The sequence below is a fragment of the Rattus norvegicus genome, chromosome 16, assembly GCF_021556685.1.
Source record: "Rattus norvegicus strain SHRSP/BbbUtx chromosome 16, alternate assembly SHRSP_T2T, whole genome shotgun sequence".
Classification (NCBI taxonomy): domain Eukaryota; kingdom Metazoa; phylum Chordata; class Mammalia; order Rodentia; family Muridae; genus Rattus; species Rattus norvegicus.
Window position 1 is genome coordinate 28903057 of NC_141549.1, and position 21109 is coordinate 28924165.

General features: G+C 40.6%; 1 long non-coding RNA gene across 2 annotated transcripts; it reads right to left on the minus strand.

The window, feature by feature from the left end:
- Positions 1-1414: 1414 nt before the first annotated feature.
- On the minus strand, positions 1415-10967 carry LOC148000507 (uncharacterized). Of its 2 annotated transcripts, XR_015639775.1 has the most exons (4): positions 9653-10967; positions 9368-9555; positions 7562-7758; positions 1415-3218 (listed from the first exon to the last, which is right to left on the minus strand). It is a non-coding gene; the product is annotated as an uncharacterized LOC148000507 (long non-coding RNA). The 2 variants fall into 2 exon arrangements; XR_015639776.1 differs by lacking the exon at positions 9368-9555 and having other exon boundaries at positions 9653-9759.
- Positions 10968-21109: the final 10142 nt, after the last annotated feature.

Here is a 21109-nt window from a genome sequence, read left to right on the forward strand (position 1 = left end):
TGAATGAAAAAATAAGTAATATAGTTGAGTCAGTGAGATGACTCACCGGGCAAAGGCTCTCGCTACAAAACCTGGAACCTTAGTTCCATCCCCAGAAACTTCTGGAATGTGAAAAGAGAGAGACTGCCCAAGCCTTGTCCTCTGACCTCCCCATGTGCACCATCGGACATATGCCCACATGCATTATACACTGTCACGTGATACTATTGAACACAGAAAAAGTTTCAATTAAAAGCAAAACTGACTTCTTCCAAACTAAAAGACCCAACCATTGTAAGCAGAACCTATAATAATGTAAATTTTAAAGTGACTCAATGAGCCACAACTATATATTTCTTTTTCTCAGAAATTAGTCTTTGTCAAAATTCTAGCTCTCTGAAGTCTGCCAACTATTCTGTCAACAAAACAACAGCTGCTCCCCCTTTGAATTACAGACGTTATATACAGCTTTTGTATATTTACTTGGAGTTCTTCACTAATCATTTCTTAGCTATTTGTTTACAAAGAGATGGCAACTTGATGACCATAAATTTTGTCAAGAGATGTCTTTGGGACAGATAATTTCATAAGAAATTTAACTATATTTGACATATAAATAAATAATGTGACTTAGACGGTAGTTTCTTGCTGTCATCTTTGGTACTTAGCATTTGCAAAAGAATATCTTTGGTGAAGTTGATACTGTTGGCGGGGCTTGGGAGATGACCCTTTGGCCGAGTGCCTGCCATGCAAGTGTAAGGACATGAGTGCAGATACTCGGTCCCCATGTTTAAAAACCTAAGTGTGGTGGCACAAACCTGTCAGCCCAATGCTTGGCGGGTAGATGGAGCAAGCCAGCCAGTCTAGTGATCAAGGGAGAGAAAGACCCAGGTTTTCGTTTTTTTGTTTTTGTTGTTGTTTGTTTGTACAGTAAGGTACAGAACTGTCAAGGAAAACACCCACTGTCTACCTCCTCTCTCCCCATACATGCTCACATACTTGTAAACGCACCTATATGCACACATGAACACACACATGACTATGTCATACACCACCAACATATACAAAAGAAAAGATTGCAGAGACATCCATAATAGCTAAGTATTCAGCACTCTCTGTTATATTTTATACACCTTATTTCATTGTTACTGAAAGAGACAGACATAAAAGATATAGATAATTTTATTCCTATAATTACTCTCCTGTATCACAATGGCAAAGATGAGCATTTTTATTTAAGAAGGCATTTATCCTACTTCCCAAGCTTATTGATTTACAAGCCAGAGTCACAGCGAAGTGCCACTAAGAGACAATTTGACTATAATGGAGACTAACTGTTTCCCCTTTTGGATAATGTCAGAGTGAGGGCTCCCGCCAGAACGTGGGGACTTGTGAAAATGCTGGTGGGTGAGAATAAATTACCAGGAAACTATTTGTATATAAAATAAATCCACTTTAATTGTATTCTCAGCTCAACAAATTGTTCAGCATTTTTTTTTTCATGTGTTGGCAAACTCAGAGAATCAAAGAACACAAAAGGCAGCAGCTGGGATTTTCATTCGACTCAAGACAAATCTTTCCTTCTTCCAATATTATTAAAAGTTGCATTCTTGCACTGCCATGGGGAGATTCCCCCAGAGACATCGTGACCCCTCCCTTTTAATCACTGGTCTGCAGATTCCCGTGGCTATTCCTGGCAAGTACTGTGGCATAATGAGTAGCCCCTGGGGTAGTCGCTCCTGAGGTGGAGATTAGAGCCATAGGATCAGCACTGAGATAAAGGCTGATGCAGTCCTCAGCTCTGCAATTTGCTAGCAGTGTGAGCACTGGAAAATTATTCACTATGAGCTGCAGCTAAGAATAGCTCGCAGATAATAGCATTCTAATAAGTATTGAGAAACTCTCTATTAAATTGCAGTTAGAAGAGTACCCAATGTATAGTCTTGAATGCTTACTAAATGTTACCAATAATTAAACTACTGAGTAGAAACTGGAAAAAAGCAAGAGGAATAATTACAAAAATGAAGTTTATAGGTTTTGAACCTGTTCTCTGTTACTCTGAACTAATATATGTGCTCGATATTTATTATTAAACATATATTCTGAATATTCTCATTTTACTGCTGGACTTCAGAAGACAGACTTTTTTAATGCTACAAAGTTCTGTCAAAAATAACTATTTTTCTTAGATTTTTTTAAATTTACAGACAGAATTTAGTAAGATGAAAAACATACTGGTAGGCAATGTTTTCTTTATAAGCAAAATTTCATTCCCATGAAATGAAATACTATTGAATGCTTCCTAAGAGGAATATAAAATGTTCTCCTTTTTGTAGAGATAGGCATGGTACAGCCCCAGAGTGGAACCCTGTGTGTCTACTTGCTATGGTCAGGCTGTGCCCAGAACCAGCTCATTGAATCTGACCCTTCAGTCTGGGAGTCCAGGTACACTCTCAGACTACAATCTTCCATCCGGGACACAACTTTCTTTCTTCTGCCTGGGGCTCACCCAGTCCTTCAGAAATGACCAGACTTCAGTTCAAACAAGAGTAATCTCACTTCAGTCTAAGACTCAGCACACACTGTAAACAAGCTTTTACCGGAGAGCCCTTCAATGGCACAACCACTTAAAAAAAAAATTGCTTCCCATATAGCTATTAGTTCTCTACAATTTGTTCCATTAGCCAGGGCATGGGAGGATAAAAATCTTTAATAAAAACTAAAAGCACAAAGTATAATAGTGTTTCTGAGTTCCATCTCATCACCATCATCATCATCATCATCATCATCATCATCATCATCATCATCATCATCATCATCACTACTATTATTGTGCCTCCAAAAAGCCTTTTCAGACATTTTTCCCAATCCCTTACCATACAAATTCAATATGCCAAATACGGTGTGCATATGATCATTGTATGTAGACATAGTTTAGACATAAAAAGATGAAGAACATTCTTCCTCCTAAGACTCAAGAGTTACATCTGTGGGAGCTTTGATAATGCTTGACACGTAGGAATTGAAGTACTAGAGACAGGTAGCACATTCAGGAGCCTTTGCTTGTGTCACACTGCACCGTCACATGTGTCACAACACCACACTTGTTTGAATGAGTAAAAACATCAGGATAATATGGTCTCCGCATACATCATAACTCGCATACGTCAATGCTTCATTTTGGAGACAGGCTCGTTGGACTTCATGAGTCATGGCATCTGAAATCACTTGTCTTGGACCTAGAAAGGCACATGTCATTCTTCTCTACAATTTTCATTTGCAGTGCTTACAAGCAAGACACAATCATGGACCTCAAGGGAGGAGAGGGGGGTGAAAGGGAAGACAATACACTACCATTCGTGACACATTCTAAATTTTCTAGGAGCCATTCTTCTCCAAAGTGTTAGTCGATCACTTACCCATGTTTCTTCTGAAACATCCTGCTCTGAAAGATGGCTCTCAAGATTTATTTCTATTTTTCCAGTCTCAATGATTAAAATCTCCCACCAATTCCACAAAACAAAGTTCTACTTAGATATCCAATCACTAAATTCAACATGAGAGAATCCTCTGTGCTTTGAAACAATAGTTTCTGGGGCTGAAAAGACAGTTCCAATGTGTGGAACTCTTGTTGCTCTTGTAGAGGACCAGAGAAAAACCACAGCTCAATACACACACACACACACACACACACACACACACACACACACACACACACACACGGGGGAGGGGGAGAGAGGCATGCACGTGCACACAGACACACAAAATAAAACAAATCTTTTAAAATATTTAAAAGAAAATAATAAAAGCTAAAGATTTACATAAACCTATATTCTTCAGTTAATCCTAAGTTTTTCTTCCTTATATTCATCGATTAACCAAGAAATCTTTAAAACAAAAGCAACACAGGTACCTGTTTCATTGATGTTTTGGTTCATTATGCTCCATATAAGAAAATTAATAAAAGTAACTATGAAGATCCTAAAGCATCATGGGAGACAGTTTTAAGGTTTTTTACACAAAGCAACACAGACAATACTCGCAGCCAACCATCAGACTGATCCCTGGGGAACCCAATGGAAGAGCTGGGGGAAAGACTGAGGGAGCTGAAGGGGATTGCAACCCCATAAGAAGAACGATATCAACTAACTGGACTACCCAGAGCTCCCAGGAGCACCTACCAAAAAGGGAGCCAGGATTCCAGATACATATGTAGCAGAGGATGGCGTTATCTGACATCAATGAGAGGGGAGGGAGGCTTGATGTCCCATCATAGGGGGATGTTAGAGTAGTGAGGTGTGAGTAGAAAAGCACCCTCATAGAGGCAAAGTGGGGGGGCGGGAAGAGAGGGGATGAGATTGGGAGCATGATTGTGGAAGAGTAACTGGGAAGGGGGAATATCATTTGAAATGTAAACAAATGAAACGATTAATAAAAAATAAAAAAGAATAGTTCTCTCCTCATACCTTTCTACAATTGCATTAATCGTGACAACATAGACTCCATAAGAAATTCATGCCACAAACTAACTCAAGATGAACTACTTACTTAACTTCAGGCTTTTTTATTTTATTTTATTTTATTTTGGATATATTTTTATTCACATTTCAGATGTTATTCCCTTTACCAGATTCCTGGACATAGCCCCCATCCCCTCCCCCTCTCCTTCTTCTATAAGGGTATTCCCCTCCCCAGTTATCCTCCCCTCCGGCCCCCTGGTGTTCCCCTACACTGGGGATCCAGCCTTGGCAGGACCAAGGGCTTCTCCTTCCATCGGTGCCCAACAAGGCCATCGTCTGATACATATATAGCTAGAGCCATGGGTCAGTCTATGTATAGTCTTTGGGTGGTGGTTTAGTTCCTGAGAGCTCTGATTGGTTGGCATTGTTGTTCTTATGGGGTTGCAAGCTCCTTCAGCTCTTTCAATTCTTTCTCTAATTCCTTAAACCGGGATCCCAGTCTCAGCTCAATTGTTTGCTGCTAGCATTTGACTCTGTATTTGACATGCTATGGCTGTGCCTCTCAGGAGACAGCTATAGCAGGTTCCTATCAGCATGCACTTCTTAGCTTCATCAATCTTATCTAATTTTGGTGGTTGTATCTTTATGGCCTGTATCTATATGGCCGTTCCTTCAGTCTCTTCTCCAAACTTTGCCTCTATATCCCCTTCCATAAATAGTTTTGTTCCCCCTTTTAAGAAGGAGTAAAGCATCTGCACTTTGGTCAGCCTTCTTTTTGAACTTCATGTGGTCTATGGATTGTATCTTGGGTAATTCAAGCTTTGAAGCTAATATCCACTTATCAGTGAGTGCATACCATGTTTGTTTTTCTGTGATTGGGTTAGTTCACTCAGGATGATATTTTCTAGTTACATCCATTTGCCTATGAATTTCATGATGTCATTGTTTTTGATGGCTGAGTAATATTCCATTGTGTAGATGTACCACATTTTCTGTATCCATTCCTCTGTTGAAGGGCATCTGGGTTCTTTCCAGCTTCTGGTTATTATAAATAAGGCTGCTATGAACATAGTGGAGCATGTGTCTTTGTTGTATGTTGGAGCATCTTTTGGGTATATGTCCAGGAGAGGTATAGTTGGGTTCTCAGGTAGTGCAATGTCCAATTTTCTGAGGAACCTCCACACTGACAGGGACCTAGGAGCAGTCAGTGGCAGGACCCTCAGGTTTCTGCCTGAACTGAAAGCTGAAAGCCAGTCTCCAGGAGTGCCTACACACCTAAGACCAATTCTTCTGTGCCAGGCAACCCGCCTGGAGGCTTCAGCTCACACAAACCCAGAAGCAGCCCTCTCTTCTCAGATCTGGCTAAAAGAAAACAGGTCTACAGGAGTGCTGACACACAGGCTTACAGGAGGGTCAAGCCGCTGTCAGAGACAGCAAGGCAAACTAACACCAGAGACAACCTGATGGCAAGAGGCAAGCACAGGAACCTAAGCAACAGAAACCAGGACTACTTGGCATCATCAGAGCCCAGTTCTCCCACCAAAGCAAATACTGGATATCCAAACACACCGGAAAAGCAAGATTTGGATTTAAAATCACATTTCATAATGATGATAGAGGACTTTAAGAAGGACATAAATAACTCCCTTAAATAAATACAGGACAGCACAAGTAAACAGGTAGAAGCCCTTAAGAGGAAACACAAAAAAATCCCTTAAAGAATTATAGGAAAACACAACCAAACAGTTGAAGGAACTGAACAAACAGTCCAGGATTAAAAAATGGAAATAAAAACAATAAAGAAAGCACAAAGGGACTCAAGCCTGGAGACAGAAAATCTAGGAAAGAGAACCTCAGGTTTTAAACATGAATAGAATTCATCTTGACTACATCGAAATGATGACTCACACCTGCTACTATTGATTTGGAGCAGAGAAGAAACAAACCATTTCAATTCATCTAGGGAGAGAAGAGTAGCCTGACTCTAGACACAATTATTTTGGAGTTATTAGACAAAGTGAAATACAGAAGACACCAGGTAGGAACAAGAAGAGATAATTATAGCAGGACTTTCTCGGACCTGCCAGGGGTATAAATAATGACACGGAGTCTGCTGTATAGTTTAAAGCACAGGCCTTTCGCTAAGACAATCTTCCTGCTAGCTCATCTGACTTACCGACGATCTTGCCTATGACCCACCATATACAGAGCGGCCCTATCCTGTTCTACCTGCAGCAGTCTCTCTGGTCCGTGTCCACTCCTGAATATCTTCCATCTGTGCCTACTCCCCTGCTTCAACCTCTCTGCACAGAAGCTCTGCCTCCTACTTCCTGCTTCAGTTATTGGCCATCAGATCGTTATTATAACCAATCAGCAATGAGACATCATACAATTCTAGATTGCCTTTAGGCAGGTGAGGAATATTTACAAAGTAGAAATGTCCACTGGGGCACAATAGAAATGAGAATGCCAAAACCTGCCGGCACTTAGCCCTCTGGCAGAAGAGAGTTAACAACTGGAAATGTAGAGACACGCCTTCATGCAAAGTTAAAAAAAAAAAGGTTATCCCAACAGATAATGATGCAGCTGTCCTGGCGAACCTAGAAAGGCAAAGTGGAACATGTTTCTGTGAACTCTAGGGTGGGAGGGGGACAGTCTTCTATGAGGAGAAAACCTGCCTTCATTTTAACAGAAAGGTACTTTTTAGAATTACCTCACACGCTGCATACATTTAGAGATTATTTTTACCCTTGATAAGTCTGAGCAGAATCTAAAATAGGCTCAGGACTGAACGGACAGGAACACTCCTGGTCTTCTGCTCCCACATGCAGTAAAGATGACTAAGCACCACGCCTTTCAAATGCCTGGGTGCAATGCTTGCATGGAAATGACTAAACGCCATGACTTTCAAATGCCTGGATGCGGGATTGGGGATTTAGCTCAGTGGTAGAGCACTTGCCTAGCAAGCTCAAGGCCCTGGGTTCGGTCCCCAGCTCCGAAAAAAAAAACAAAAACAAACCAAACAAACAAATGCCTGGGTGCAATGCTTGCATGGAAATAGCTAAACGCCATTGACTTTCAAATGCCTTCTTACTGCAAATGTAACGCGCATAGCATCCTACCTGCTTTCTTTGTAGACATAGGATGAGTATTTTGGTTTGTAAAAATGCTCCAGTAGATTGCCAGGTTTGCCATTCCTGTCACCAGCCACCACATGCAGCATCTTAACTTGAAGAGTTGAGGAGTGGCGTCTGTCCTTCTGCTCTTCTGGAAGTTCGAGATTAAGCCAAAGTGGAGTGTTCCTGTGTCCGTGTTTCTTCTGGAATGAAGAGATGAGTTTGAAGCTACCTTTCAGTTTTGCTTTGGGACTTTCCTGGTTTTGTTTCCATCATATCAGAGTGTAGTATAAATTCTTAGAGCACACCAGTGGTGAGCTCTAGCGACCTCATAGCACAGGTGTTTACATTTGGAGTCTTAGAAATTGACCATCATGACCTCAGGATAGTCGTCGGCTCAGCAGGTCAGCTCCGAGAGCAGCTGCCGCACACTCATAGCAACTTGGCTTCCATCCAAGAGCCCCACTTAAAGGTGGGAGGAACCGGCATGCCAACCTCATTGGATTGTTCGGTGACCTCCATATGTGCATATGGAACAATTTTTTCTACAGTACTACAATCTACAGAGATTAAGTAATATTCTGAAAGATTATAAAGCCTTGTATTAAAAGTTTGTGGAGCTGTCTGAGCCTGCTTTTCCCAGTACAAGAAGTAGGATTTGTATTCCTTTCCCCAGTTATTCACAGGATGGGGGAGGATTAAGGTAAACCCCAGAAATTATTTTCTGAATGCTCCCCAGAAAACTTCCTTATGTAAATTTTGGACAAGGAGTCTAGACATCACTGACAGCACAGCTCACTGCTGCTAGCTGCTTCTCTAGAGGGACAAGTGACAAATACTTGCTTCCCCACATTAACAGTGATGTGATGATAAACAGAGATGGAGTCTTGTCAAGTATAAAAGGGGAGGGTATCAAGGGAGAAGATAGTGTTCTAATGTGGTTTTCTGCTGCGATGGTGGGCAACGACAAAGCAACTTAAAACGGTTTCTTTCGTGTTACATCCACTGAAGGAAGCCAGGGCACGTTTTCAAGTAGAAACCCAGAGCAGAGACCATGGAGGCAGACTGCCTGCTCACGTTCACTCACACTGCTCACTGCAGACTTAACATCCAGCTTTCCTCATCCAGCCCCAGGCCCCTCTGCCTAGGGATGGTATCCAGCCCAGTGCAGCAAAACCTCCTCATCAATTAGCTATCACAAAATGCCCCCAAAGGCATGCCCTCAGGCCCATCTAAGGAAGGCAACTATTCAGTGGCAGTTCCTGCTTCTGGGCTGTTAATTTAGCAACCAAGATTAGGCAACACAGATTGTGAGTGTCTTGCTTTGTGGATGTGGACAATGTTTAATTGAAATAGGTTAACTCCTAAAATGCTGGCACACAGGACAGTCTTCTACTTTAACCACTGCTATTCACTTCCAGCCTGAAAATGGAATGTAAATGAAAAAGGCAGTCTTTATTTTGTTTTGTCCATGTGGCCTTGTTTTGAATCAGGTGCCTGAGGCTCAAGCAACCGAAAAGGTGGAGTTACCCACCAGAAGAGCAGACACTTCTACTGAAGCAAATTCTCCCGTTCTATTTTGGGCATGGTAAAGTCTCTGTTACAAAGCTAAATAAAGACTGGCTTTGAGAGATGGATGGAAGAGAGATATGTACATAGAAGACAGAAACGGGGGTGAGGAGGAGCCTCGGTGAGTAAGGCACTTGCTGTGCAAGCCTGGTGACCTGAGTTAGGTCCTGGGACTGAGGTAAAAGAGAGCTGGACACAGCAGCTTGATATTATGAAGAGAATGTAAAACGTTCAGACACTTACACATTCCATCATTCCATACAGACTTGTTAATTCAGATCTCCAGATGTTGTAAATGTCATTCGTGGACTTGATGGTGTTGTTTCTCTAGTCAGTGGCTGCAAAGGCCTCATTAGAATAAACTGGAGAAAGTGGCAGCAGAAACTGAAGACTGAACTCACGGGGATGGCTGAAGTAGATTGGGACAGAAGCTGGCAAAGAGGGTCAAAGTAAACCTTAAAAAGATACAACGGCAGAGGCAATTTCCCAGGACAGAAAGCATGATGGTGTTTGAGAGGGGACACTTACTGCAATGATCGACATGTTGAGTCAGCCTGCACCTGGAATGTGAGCCCAAGCACATCGGGTTCTTGTTCATTCACTGTAGTCCATGGAATATTCAAGTCTGCTTTCCTAAGAGAAACAAGCCTATCATTTTCTTTTTTCAGTGTCTTAGTCAGATTTTAGTATCACTTACATTGGTCTTATAAAAGATATTTTCTTTGGCTTTCTCATCAATTTTACATGAAATTGAATATTTGTTTGTAAAACGCTTATAATTTACGTGTGAAGCTATGTGGCCCTGAGTATTCAACAAAGCTGGTTGGTTCCCTGATGTTGCTTCTGCTTAATAGTTAAGGGGCCTCACTGATATTTTTTTTTTGTCTATTTTCATATTTAAGATTTTAGAGAAATTTGATTTGGGGGGAAAACTTATCAGCATGAAGGATTTTGTGGGCTCCTATTGCTTATATCCACATATACAGAATCATGGTTATTTTAACCATGTGGATATACTTGTCAAGTCTATTTCCCATAGCATCATCCGCAACTTCAAAAAGTAGAATTATTGGAACCAACTGCATGAAAGAGTACATATGTCACTGCTACTCTCTATGAAGTTTAAAAGTGTTAGAGCAAGAGAATAAGCATTTCTGTGGCTCCTGCCAACTCAGCATCATTGCCACTTATCATGTGTTGACCACTTAACATGCTCAAAGGATGCTTTGATTACCTTGTTTAGGGGTTGTTGGTTGGGTTTTTTTTGTTTTGTTTTGTTTTGGTTTTGGTTTTTTTTTTTTTTTTGGTTTTTTGTTTTTCTTTTTTCAAAAGTATCTGGCAAGCTGGACATTTCTGGCAAGTTTTTACCAAACAAGTAGTTTTCATGAGCATCCCATGGGCTACAGATTTTAGTTATTTGTTGTTTTTTACATGTCATAAGAGGGATTGCATACGTGACCTTACTCGGTGTTGCTGCTAGGTTGCAATATTCCTGTTTAAATAGTACAAATTGTATTGTTTTAATGTTTTCAATATGCAGAAATGGAAGAGAAATTCATAACTGTTCTCTACTAATTGCTTAATGAACCATTCTGAAAGTCAAACAAAATATCCCATGTTTGTCAAAATAGCACATGAGTTGATGTCATCATTATGACACCAAATTGTCTCGTAAAGCAAAATTTGTTTTGAAAGATCCCATGCAGAGAGACCCTTACTCAAGTCTTGGGAAATCGCGGACCCCAGACACAGAGAGACCATTTTGGATGTAATAAGCAAAGGCGAGGTTTATTACGGAGACCTATTACAGAGATCTCCGGGCTGACACATATCCCACGCAGGAGACAGAGGTGTCGGCCCCAAAACTCAAAAGTCAGAGGGTTATATAGAGAAGGCTAGGGGGTTTTGGCGTGGTTATATACAATTGGCTCATTCAAACATAGCAGTGAGAACAAAGCAGAAAGAGTACGTGTTAGAAGTCAGGGGCTTATCAGGGTCTGGAGGATGGCCCTGAGTGAGCTGGGGGGAGATGTCTTCCTGCTAGACGTCCCATGAATCAGTCCCATTAACTCAGGCTGGTTCTTGCATTCCTTTTCTTTATGGCTTGCCAGTCCTGCCTGGACAGTGTTTCCTGTGCTCCTTTATCTTTATGGCCTGCTAGTCCGGGCTGCAGGGCTTAGCCCTGGGTCTGTGGCCTTCTGGGGTTTATTCTTTTAATTTTATATTTCTAAACCTAGAATTCGTATAATTCTCTTTTCAGTTTAGAAATTTAATTAGCTTGTTTGTTTCCTTTTATTTATTTATTTACTTATTTATTGAGATAGAGCTTAATTATGTACACCAGGTGGGTACCAAACTCAAAGTTAGCCCAGGCCAGACTTGAACTGAAGGTTTATCTGCCATGGCCTCTGAAATACTAAGATTACAAGCCTGCATTGCCAAGTCTGGTTGCTTGATTTCTTGACTCCATCGTGTTTCCAAAAGTATTTTTATTCACCCTAGGAACCTGTTCCCTGTGAACTAGTTCCTGCCTTATTTCTCTTCCCATCCCTACCTGATGTAGAATGGCTCACTCTCTTATAGTTGCCACTGAAGCTTACACACACATATTGTATAACACCTGGTGTCCTTTTGTGTATAATTCCTACCACTGAACTCTAAGAGTTACACCCTATCACCAGACAATGACCACAAAACAAATACTCTTTGAATCAGAGATGACAGTTCAAAGGCTCTCTAAACTACATTTACTAGGGGAACTCATTAAAAGAAACATTAACAACAAATTATACAGCGGTCCCCTAGTGCTTGCCCCATGAGATTTACTGATTTGTTCCTTTAATTTTTCTTTTTAATATTTTTACAAGTAAATCTAGTGTATTGCCTCCAGAGTCTTCCTCATCCTGAAGCTATTGTAAAGTAGAGCAAACCTGGAGGTCAAAACAAATCTCTTGGAATGTTTCATCTTATCCTTTAACCTTCCCCAGAAACATGATATATATATATACATATATATACATATATGTATATATATATACATATATATATACATATATATATATATATATATATATATATACACACAGCACCCATGAGTCTTTGCCAACTCTGTAAAGCACAGTGCTTTTGATAGGATCATTCATCTGTCCCAGATGTGTCCTTACAAATACAGCAGCTTGAGTAGTCTTTCTGGAATATCAACACTGAGGTGAACTAAAAACCTTCGAGACTTTGATCTTCCTTAAATAGAGTTTGGAGCCTTTTTTTCTATAGACTATCTGTGGTGGTACAGGTGTGAATAGCCCCAAGGGGCTCATATATTTGAACACTTGGTCCCAAGTTGGTAGACTGTTAAGGAAGGATGAGGGGGTATGACTTTGCTGGAGTAGGTTTGTCAGTGGGGAGTGGGCTTTATAGTTTCAACAGTTAGCATACACTGTCTCTCTGACTCTGCCTGCCTGACTTTTGGATTAGAATGCTTACAACTATCAACTACTTGTCCAGTGCCTTTCTGTGGCCACAATACACATAAACTCACCCTCTAAAACTGTCATCAAGTAGCAGAGTAAACGCTTTCTTTTACAAGCTGCCTTGGTCGTGATGCTTTGTCGTAGCAACAGAACAGTCACTAAGACAGTATTTGAACTCTTACTTTTCAAGCACGAAGTTCACTAGATGAGGTGTTAAAAAACAAACAAACAAACAAACAAAAACAACCACATTTTGTTTAAGATGCAGTGATCTTTGTCACAGTTGATGAAGTCCTCTCAAAACCAGTCCCAGCTCATAGCATTAGACAAAAACAAACTAAGAAACCCAAGCACGTTGTGAGAAACTACACTATGGACCACGAAGGATCTCAGGGTAGAATACTGGGTGCCAGCAACTGGGGAGAGTAAGGGGTGGGCTGGAAGGACAGGTTGTTCACCTTGACTTGGATTATAGACAGTAACAAGAAGTCCTGGGGTGCTTATAGATAACTGTTATATTGTATACTGTGAACGGGTAGCAGAAAGTATCCCAAATGCTTTCATCACAAAGAAATAACAAATCTGAAAGGAGATAGAACCATATTCAATTATTACATAAAGTATAAATATATTGATATAACATTGCATGTCCCATAAATATGTACAACTTTTATATATCATTTGAAAATAAATTTAAACATTCAAAAAAGAAAAAAAGAAAAGAAAGAGGAGAAAGAGGAAGAAGAGGAGGAGGAAGAGGAAGGAGAAGGAAAGAAGAGAAAGAGGAGGAGAAGGGAGGAGGAAGAAGAGGAGGAGGAAGAGAAAAAGGAGGAAGAAAGAGGAGGAACCATTTTCCATTGGTCTAGGCCAGAAACAACTGACCTGAATTCTATGCTAAAATAGGTTTATGATGAATTTAAAGATACCTTCCAGTCATTAAATAGATGGTCACCTGGGCTTCTGGTAATGTTCTGCAGTCAGCACATATAAAGCTCTGTACTCGGAGCACAAAGGAGACTCCCAGGGGAGACAGTCAGCTAGTGATTCCCAGAAACAAGGATGCAGTGGCTGTCTCTTAAATGCCCTCTCTGTGTAGGGTACAGGAATAGATCCCTTCTAGTGCTGACCCTGGAGGAAAGACTCCAGAAAGGAAGATTAGTACTAACCCCCAACTTTCAGATGAGGACCACGGCAGTGGAAGGTCAGCACAGTTGGTCTTTCCTTGTGACACATCACATTTACAGACAGAAATGAAAGTTATGTAATAGGCCTTGCTGTATGTCCACTTCAATAGCCATGATGTCTTATCAAGTCCAGAAAGCTTCATACGAAAAGATCTTTACCCAGATGTGTGAGCTACCCTAATTGAATACACATTTTGTAAGAAAAACCTATCTGTGCTGCTTTCCTCACTACGTGTTATGAAACTGCAGATTACATAAACATACACTCCTGTAGGTCTGTGGGGATGGCTGTTCTCAGAGATGCTTCGTGCAGCTTGTAGTAACCAGTTAACGCTATGCTTTGAGATCCTTTACAGCTAGCTATGCATTCTGTCTTGCACACAGTGGACTCGGCCTGTTTAGAATGAACTGACCTTTACAAAAACCAATGTAATCAATTCTACTATACTATAATAACATTGGACTCCTAAGGACATTAACTCCTACAAGCTAAGCTGGAAACACAGAGCTTGTTACTTTGTGAACCATTCATGCCTGATTCATGCCTTGCATAAAACATGTTGCCTATTTACTCAAAGCACCATTGGCAATGGCCCCCCACCAATATTGAAAACAACCTGTGGGCATAGGTTGATACCTGCTTATGGCTTTGTGTGCTGTTCTGGGTCAATAGGGTGAGAAGAACAATTCTGTTACTTGAGAGATTCTTGTAAAAGACTCATTAAAACAAAAATCCCGCATTCTTTTTCCATAGAGTATTTTTTTGTGCTGTTTAATAGATAGTATGCCTTTACTCAGAGCAGAGAACAGATCAGAACTCTTCTGAACTACCAGGCTCAATCTTGTGTAAATAATACCAAGGGCTAACTTTTTTTTTTTTTTTAAAGGTGGTGACACTTGGCAAATCCTCTGCCCAAAGATCACAACATCTTGGCTGAACAGGTTCCAAAGTGGTCTCATTCTACCCTCACCTCCATTTCTTCTCTTCTACAACCTTTTCTGTCTTTTCCTCATCCTGCCTCTCTCCTCACCTCCCTCCCTCCTTCCTTCATCTATGAATATCCATAGTCTTTGATAACTTGCATAATCCCCAACCTTTACAGTCTGCCTGCGATAAGTTATGTACAGTAGACCCTGGCAAGCATCACGCTAAGGCTGGCATCCCTTTCTTGTAAGAATGATTTCTCATTTGCAATCTAGAATCCAGTTCCCTTCTAGAAGAAACTTGTATCCTGGGCACTTAGTTATCATAGATGTCAAATATTTCTTCTCCTTTTGGCTGTACTTGCTCAAAAATCCATCCACCCCTCCTTTCTCTCAGCCCTTCTGAAAACCAGTCTTGTTTCCCTTTCTCTGTCCTTCAACACTTCCCCCCCTCTTTCTCTCTCCCTCCCTCCCCCGTCTCCCCCCCCCCCCTCATCTAGTGCAATTTTAGCTTCATAAAGGAGGGGGTAAAGCTAGACAGAGCTGGGGTAAAGAAGTAGAGAGTGAGTGTGGTCAAAGTACATTGCATAAAATTCTTTAAGTACAAAAGTTATTTTTTAAAAGTTTTAAAACTCAATTGTTTCCCAAACTTTCTCACAGATAATCAGGTGTCCTTAACAATTATTTTTAATTTCTTCTTCAACAAACATGGCAAAAAATTTTAGAGAAAAGGCGTGCTCTGTAATAAAGTTATTACAAAACAGAGTATGCAGATAGAAAAACAAAATTAGATCCCTTTTATGCTGAATGAAAATCACCTCAAAATAGAGCACAGGCCTTCATGCAAAACTTTCGACTTGTAGAAGACCAAAGGAAAAGCTTCAAGATAATGGCATAGACTGATTTGCTGATCAGGACTGTTAACAAAGCTCAGGAGACATATGGGGGTGTATAATACAAATTAAAAAGCCTTTTACACAGCATAAGGCAAGAGGAGAGGTCACCTACAGAAAGGAAGAGTACCATGGCCATTGATTCATCCAACAGAGCATCAGCATGCAGAATCTCTAAAGAACCCAAGCTCAGTAGTAGAGGGGTTCCTTGGCACTCAAGAGGGCCTTGGGTTGGAATTTGCTACCCTCAGCATAGAGATGAGGGATGGAGGGACAAAAGAAGGGAAGAATAAAGAGATTTAAAAAAACTATGAAAAGATTCTCAAAAACATACAAAGGGCCAACAAATACAGGAACATGCTGAATATCTTTATCTACAAAGTAAAAATCACAGAATGAGAATGAAGCAAAGCTAGCTGGGCTCCATCTTACTCCAGTCACAACAGCTTCATCAGAAAGCAAAATGATTGGCCAAGGAGGTAGTCCGATGTGTTAAGGTGCTTCTAAAACAAGGCTAGTTCAGTTCCTGGTACCCACATAAAGGCGGAATGTCTGACTCCACATGCTGCCTTCTAATCTCAACATATGTATACACGTGATAATAATTTTTAACAAAACGAACAACATACTAAACAAACCCAAAACAAAACTAGTGAAAAATGCTAGCAAGGATATGAGCAGATTCATAAAGAAATCCTTATGAATTTGGGGGGTGGGGGAGATCACAGAGAGAATGTAGATTAGTACAGCTACCATGGAAAAACAATATAGCTCCCTAACATGGTAAGAATATAAGTGCCATGTTATCTGGCAATGGCACTTACAGGAAAATTCAAAGGTAACAAAGTAAGGGAACTGGGGACATCTGTATATGCATGCTTACTGAAGCTCTCAAGAGCCACACTGTGAAGTCAGCCCATCAAATGATAAAAGGATACAAAAAATAGTAAAGATACATAACAGAATATTCAAACCCACCCCCAAATCAGGTTCCTTTCAGGAAGATAAAACGAAGCAGGCACGATCATGTTTAGCTAACGGTAACTGCCCACCCAACGTGAAGCTAGGAGCAAAAAAGAGAATAGACCTGAAAGTAGACTGGAGAAGTGGCGAGGGTAGGGGAACTGGGAGAACACAATGTATCACATGAAAATGAAAGTCCGTATGTACAGGTGACAAGCACACGTACAATAAAGATTTTGAATATGGAACACTGTCAGATTTAGAAACATTTTTGTATGCTACCACTGCTCTGAACATCTTGTGGCTCTTTTCTCGTCCTCTCTCCTGAAAACAAGACCTTGAGCCACAGACCTTGTCTTCTAGAGAAATCTGCATTACATGGATTTAAAGGAATTTCTGAAAGATTGGGTAACAGAAGCCATGTGTTTGAACCTACAGACTACACCAAAGGCCTTTGGTCTAATTATCTTTTAGCAGGATGAGCCACCTCTCAGACAGACATCTGTCTTAGTTACTGTCTACTGCTGTGAAAGAGATGCCATGACCAAGGCAACTTGTATAGAGGGAAGCACTTAATCATGAGTTTGCTTATTATCTCTGAAGGGTAAGTGAGAGAGGGAGAGAAGGAAATCCAACAAGGTTATAACTACTTCAACAAGGGCACACTCCCTAATCCTTCTCAAAGGTTCTACTAAGGACAACCCAACAATTCTATTCAAACTTGAGTTCCCTGAGGGTTTTCTCATTCAAACTACAACACCCTACCGCAAAATTCTACCAATTATCCCGAAAGCACTTACAGGCAAAATACTAGGAAGCAAAATACATACAGAAAGCAATATGACAACAACCTACACATAATATTAAACCATAGGCAACTGCCACCTACAGCCAGTTTTGAATGGCTCAAATTAACAGTATTGTAATACATTAACAAAATTAATGCCTTCTGCTATTTTCTTCTCTTAAAACCACTTCTACCTATAACTTGTAATCGAACTCACCTGAACTGTATTGTTACCAACAAATATACCAATAATTATACAGTCAAAATTCAAAGCATTAAAATTATCTTCATCAAATACACTGAAACAGCTTCCATAATTGAGTCTGATGGTGCCAAACATGTCTGAGACAAAACACTGCATGATACAGCATCAGATATTTCGGGAGCTGTTGGAGGGGAAAAAACGTTCCCTAGCACTCCTGTATGTCATTGGAGAACACTGTTAGAGCTTTAGAGAGGCATGCTAACAGGTTTTGCCCAATGACTGGCAATTAGTACAGGGGACATTTTAGGCCACTTCTACCATCACCAGAGAGACTGCCATCATCTCTTTACCACAGTTCAATGGGCTGTACCTGCTAACGGGCCTATCCCTTTGTATCTGTGCTAGGTTATCTTTGGGGTCACATCTCTTGTTTGAAAAAAGCTTTTGGTTCCTCTATCCTCAATAGAATGAAAGCTTTCACCACATGAACAAGGTCAATTTGTTCTATTTGGGGGATAAAGTAATGAAATGAACTATAAAGTACTACAGTGTAAAATGTATTTGCCTTTCACCAACCTTACAAAAGAGAAGAGGCAATGAACAACTGGCATGTCATGGTGAGGTTTTCAGACTAGGTTTCAAATGATAAACATGAAGAGCAGCACAGAATATAGAGCACACACAGTGACTTTATTTGCACTAAGGAATGTTATTTTTCATTGTTTTCATTATTCACTTACCAACAATACATACATTTGTTCCTTTTTTCCAGTACACCAAGCAGTTGTACATTTCTAATTCACTGCAATAATTTAGGTACACCATATAGATAAATATAATGCGATGTTATTGTAGCTAGAAGCTTAAAACAAGTGTCTGCTAGGAAATACTGAAGAAATAATGTCCAACTTTGTCTTCAACTATATACAGTGTCCTTAATATCTCAGCACACAACTGCACAGAATCTCGTCTGTTATTATATGCTAACTTAATTCACATACCTAAGGATGAGCAGAGTCATAGAAAATGGGGAGCAGAGAACATCAACATTAAAATGGCTGCAAAAGATACTGAAGTGTGGTTTCCTTTAGAATCCTAATTGCATTAAGTCATAGTTCAGCTTTAAGGCGATCTGATGGTTTTTTGTTAAGATTTTTGTATTTTACATTTTCAGCCCAAACCACAATGAAATTTCTGTGTCTGTGCATGTACGTACACACCTCATAGGTTTTCTTTGATGCCAAGCATGTATTTTAGGAAGGCTCATTGTGTGAACTTTAGATTAATCCATTCTGCAAATGCCAAGTTTTGATTTTTAAGGGTTACATGACATGAGTTTTAAATAAGTTGTAGGCACCTTGAACATGTGATGGGAGCACTCCATATAAAGAATTTGTTCAAATCTTAGGACATTAGTTAAGATGGGGAAAGTGAAGAACAAAGGCTGTTATTTTACTGAGTTTATATTCCCTATCTTAAGTCGTCCAGAAGTGAGGCAGACGATAGTGTAACAGAAAGGTGTTAAAATAGTAGGAACTCAACAATGGGAACTCTGTGAAAGATCTAACAGAAATATCAAAGCCACTTCAAATATTAAATATATAAATCCACATAATCAAGTAAAAAACCTGGCCATTACTGTTGAAAGGAAACATGAATGATACACTATGCTTGAGCTGAGTCTCGTCAAAACAGCAGTGCTTCAGAGTATCGCTGTAGATGTACATGAAGTAGCCTTGAAATACTGGGACCTTAAATCCCTCCTTCATATTAGAAGCTAAAATGACAACGCACAGATTCTCATCAAATTGTGTTTTATTAGCAAAAAACAGTTAACACATAAAAGTAACTAAAAAGACATAAAGTAGTAGAGTTGTGCCAAGTGGGGAAGAGAGGAAACCCTGCTTCTAGCTGTCGCTGTCCCTTCTCTACATAGCATTGATAAGGACTGGTACTACCCATCTCATTACAGTGGCATGGGGTACTTAATTCACTTTCCAAAATGGTCTGCTATGGTCTGCCTACCTCCTCCCCTTCAAAAAACCCTCATGTTTGTTATTGGAAGAATACTAGTAAGTATCCTTTTAAAACGGGCTTAGACATTGGGGTGTTGCCTCAGAAAGTGGTATGATAAATACCCCATTTTCCCCAACCGCTTTTAACATGTGATGAAGCAGCAAGTAGGCCCTTGCCAGATGTTAGCACTTTGACACTGGGCTTCCAGGACTCCAAAACTGTGAGATGGTTATTCTGATGTGAGTTACCCGGTCTGTGGTACACTGCTACAGAACTCCACTGCCCAGTAGGACATGTCCCTCAGTAAAGTCCTTTACCAACTTTTCAGGTTGGAGTTTAGCTGTAGGGACAGGGTGATTTGAAATGCACTCTACAATTAAATCGAGGGTGACAATCTTGCAACATCTTTCTCAAAAGGTCTGTTAGTCTGTGTACTCCTCCAAAATATACAAACTGGGTAACTTATAAACAATAGACTGATATTCTTAGTTCTCCAGGCTGGAAAACATAGCAGCTTTTTTGGCGCTGGCCCATTTCTGCTCCAAAATCAGCACCCTGTTCCCAGATCTTCCACGAGAGAGTTAGGAGAGGAAGAGAGCTAGTGCAGTGTCCTCTAGCCATGGTACAGGGCATTTACCCACGGATGGTTAGCTCTGTTCATGAGGAATCACATCCCAAAGGCCCCATACTAATACTACCAACAGCAGAGTGTGTCTGACCACCCATGTTGGATAGAAAACAGTTAAACCATTAACAGTTGGGCTCCAGCCCAAAGATGAAGAGGTGACTACAAGACATGTCCTGAGAAAACAACCCGTCCTCAAATGCCAAGGAGATAGAACTTGTAGCTAATTTTTCTCATTGGTACAACCACTGCTCCCCAAGCTTAGTTTACTCAAGTTTGAGTTGTCAAGAAAGCTGTAGCAATGTGCTTGCCCTGAAATATCTGCAGACTAAGATTAAATTCTGTGCAAAAGCAGTATGCACTCTTAACTGCTGAGCCAGCTCTCCACGCCAAATACAATCTCACTCCTAATCGATCAATGAGAAACATTCTACAAGCCAGAAATACACACTGAAACTATAAAGAACAATCTTCAGAGAATAATAAAAACACCCAACATAAAAAGCTGACACATGTTGCACACAGACTAGGGAAAGCTCTGTGCAACACCAGCTCTGCAGCTCTCTACTACAAATGCGCAGCTGCCTCTTTCTGTAGGGAATGGAGTGAGGCCTCAATGCAAACACAGCGGCCAGGCTTGGAACACGCGTGCCGCACTAGGAACGTCACGGAATGAAAGGTTGGGAGCACCACCTGAGCAAGGTGCGAAAAGGAGAAACCTGGATCCAACTCCGCCATTGCAATAGCTGCGTGGCTTTGGTAAGATGATGGCCTCTTCTGAGCACTCAGGCTCCTCAGGCAATACATGGGAGGACAAATTACACTGGAGGCCTACTCATGCCCAAATATTCCTCAACTGCTTTTAACATTTATACCAATGCTGGCAAAAACACTCGTTTAATTAAAAACTATATTCAC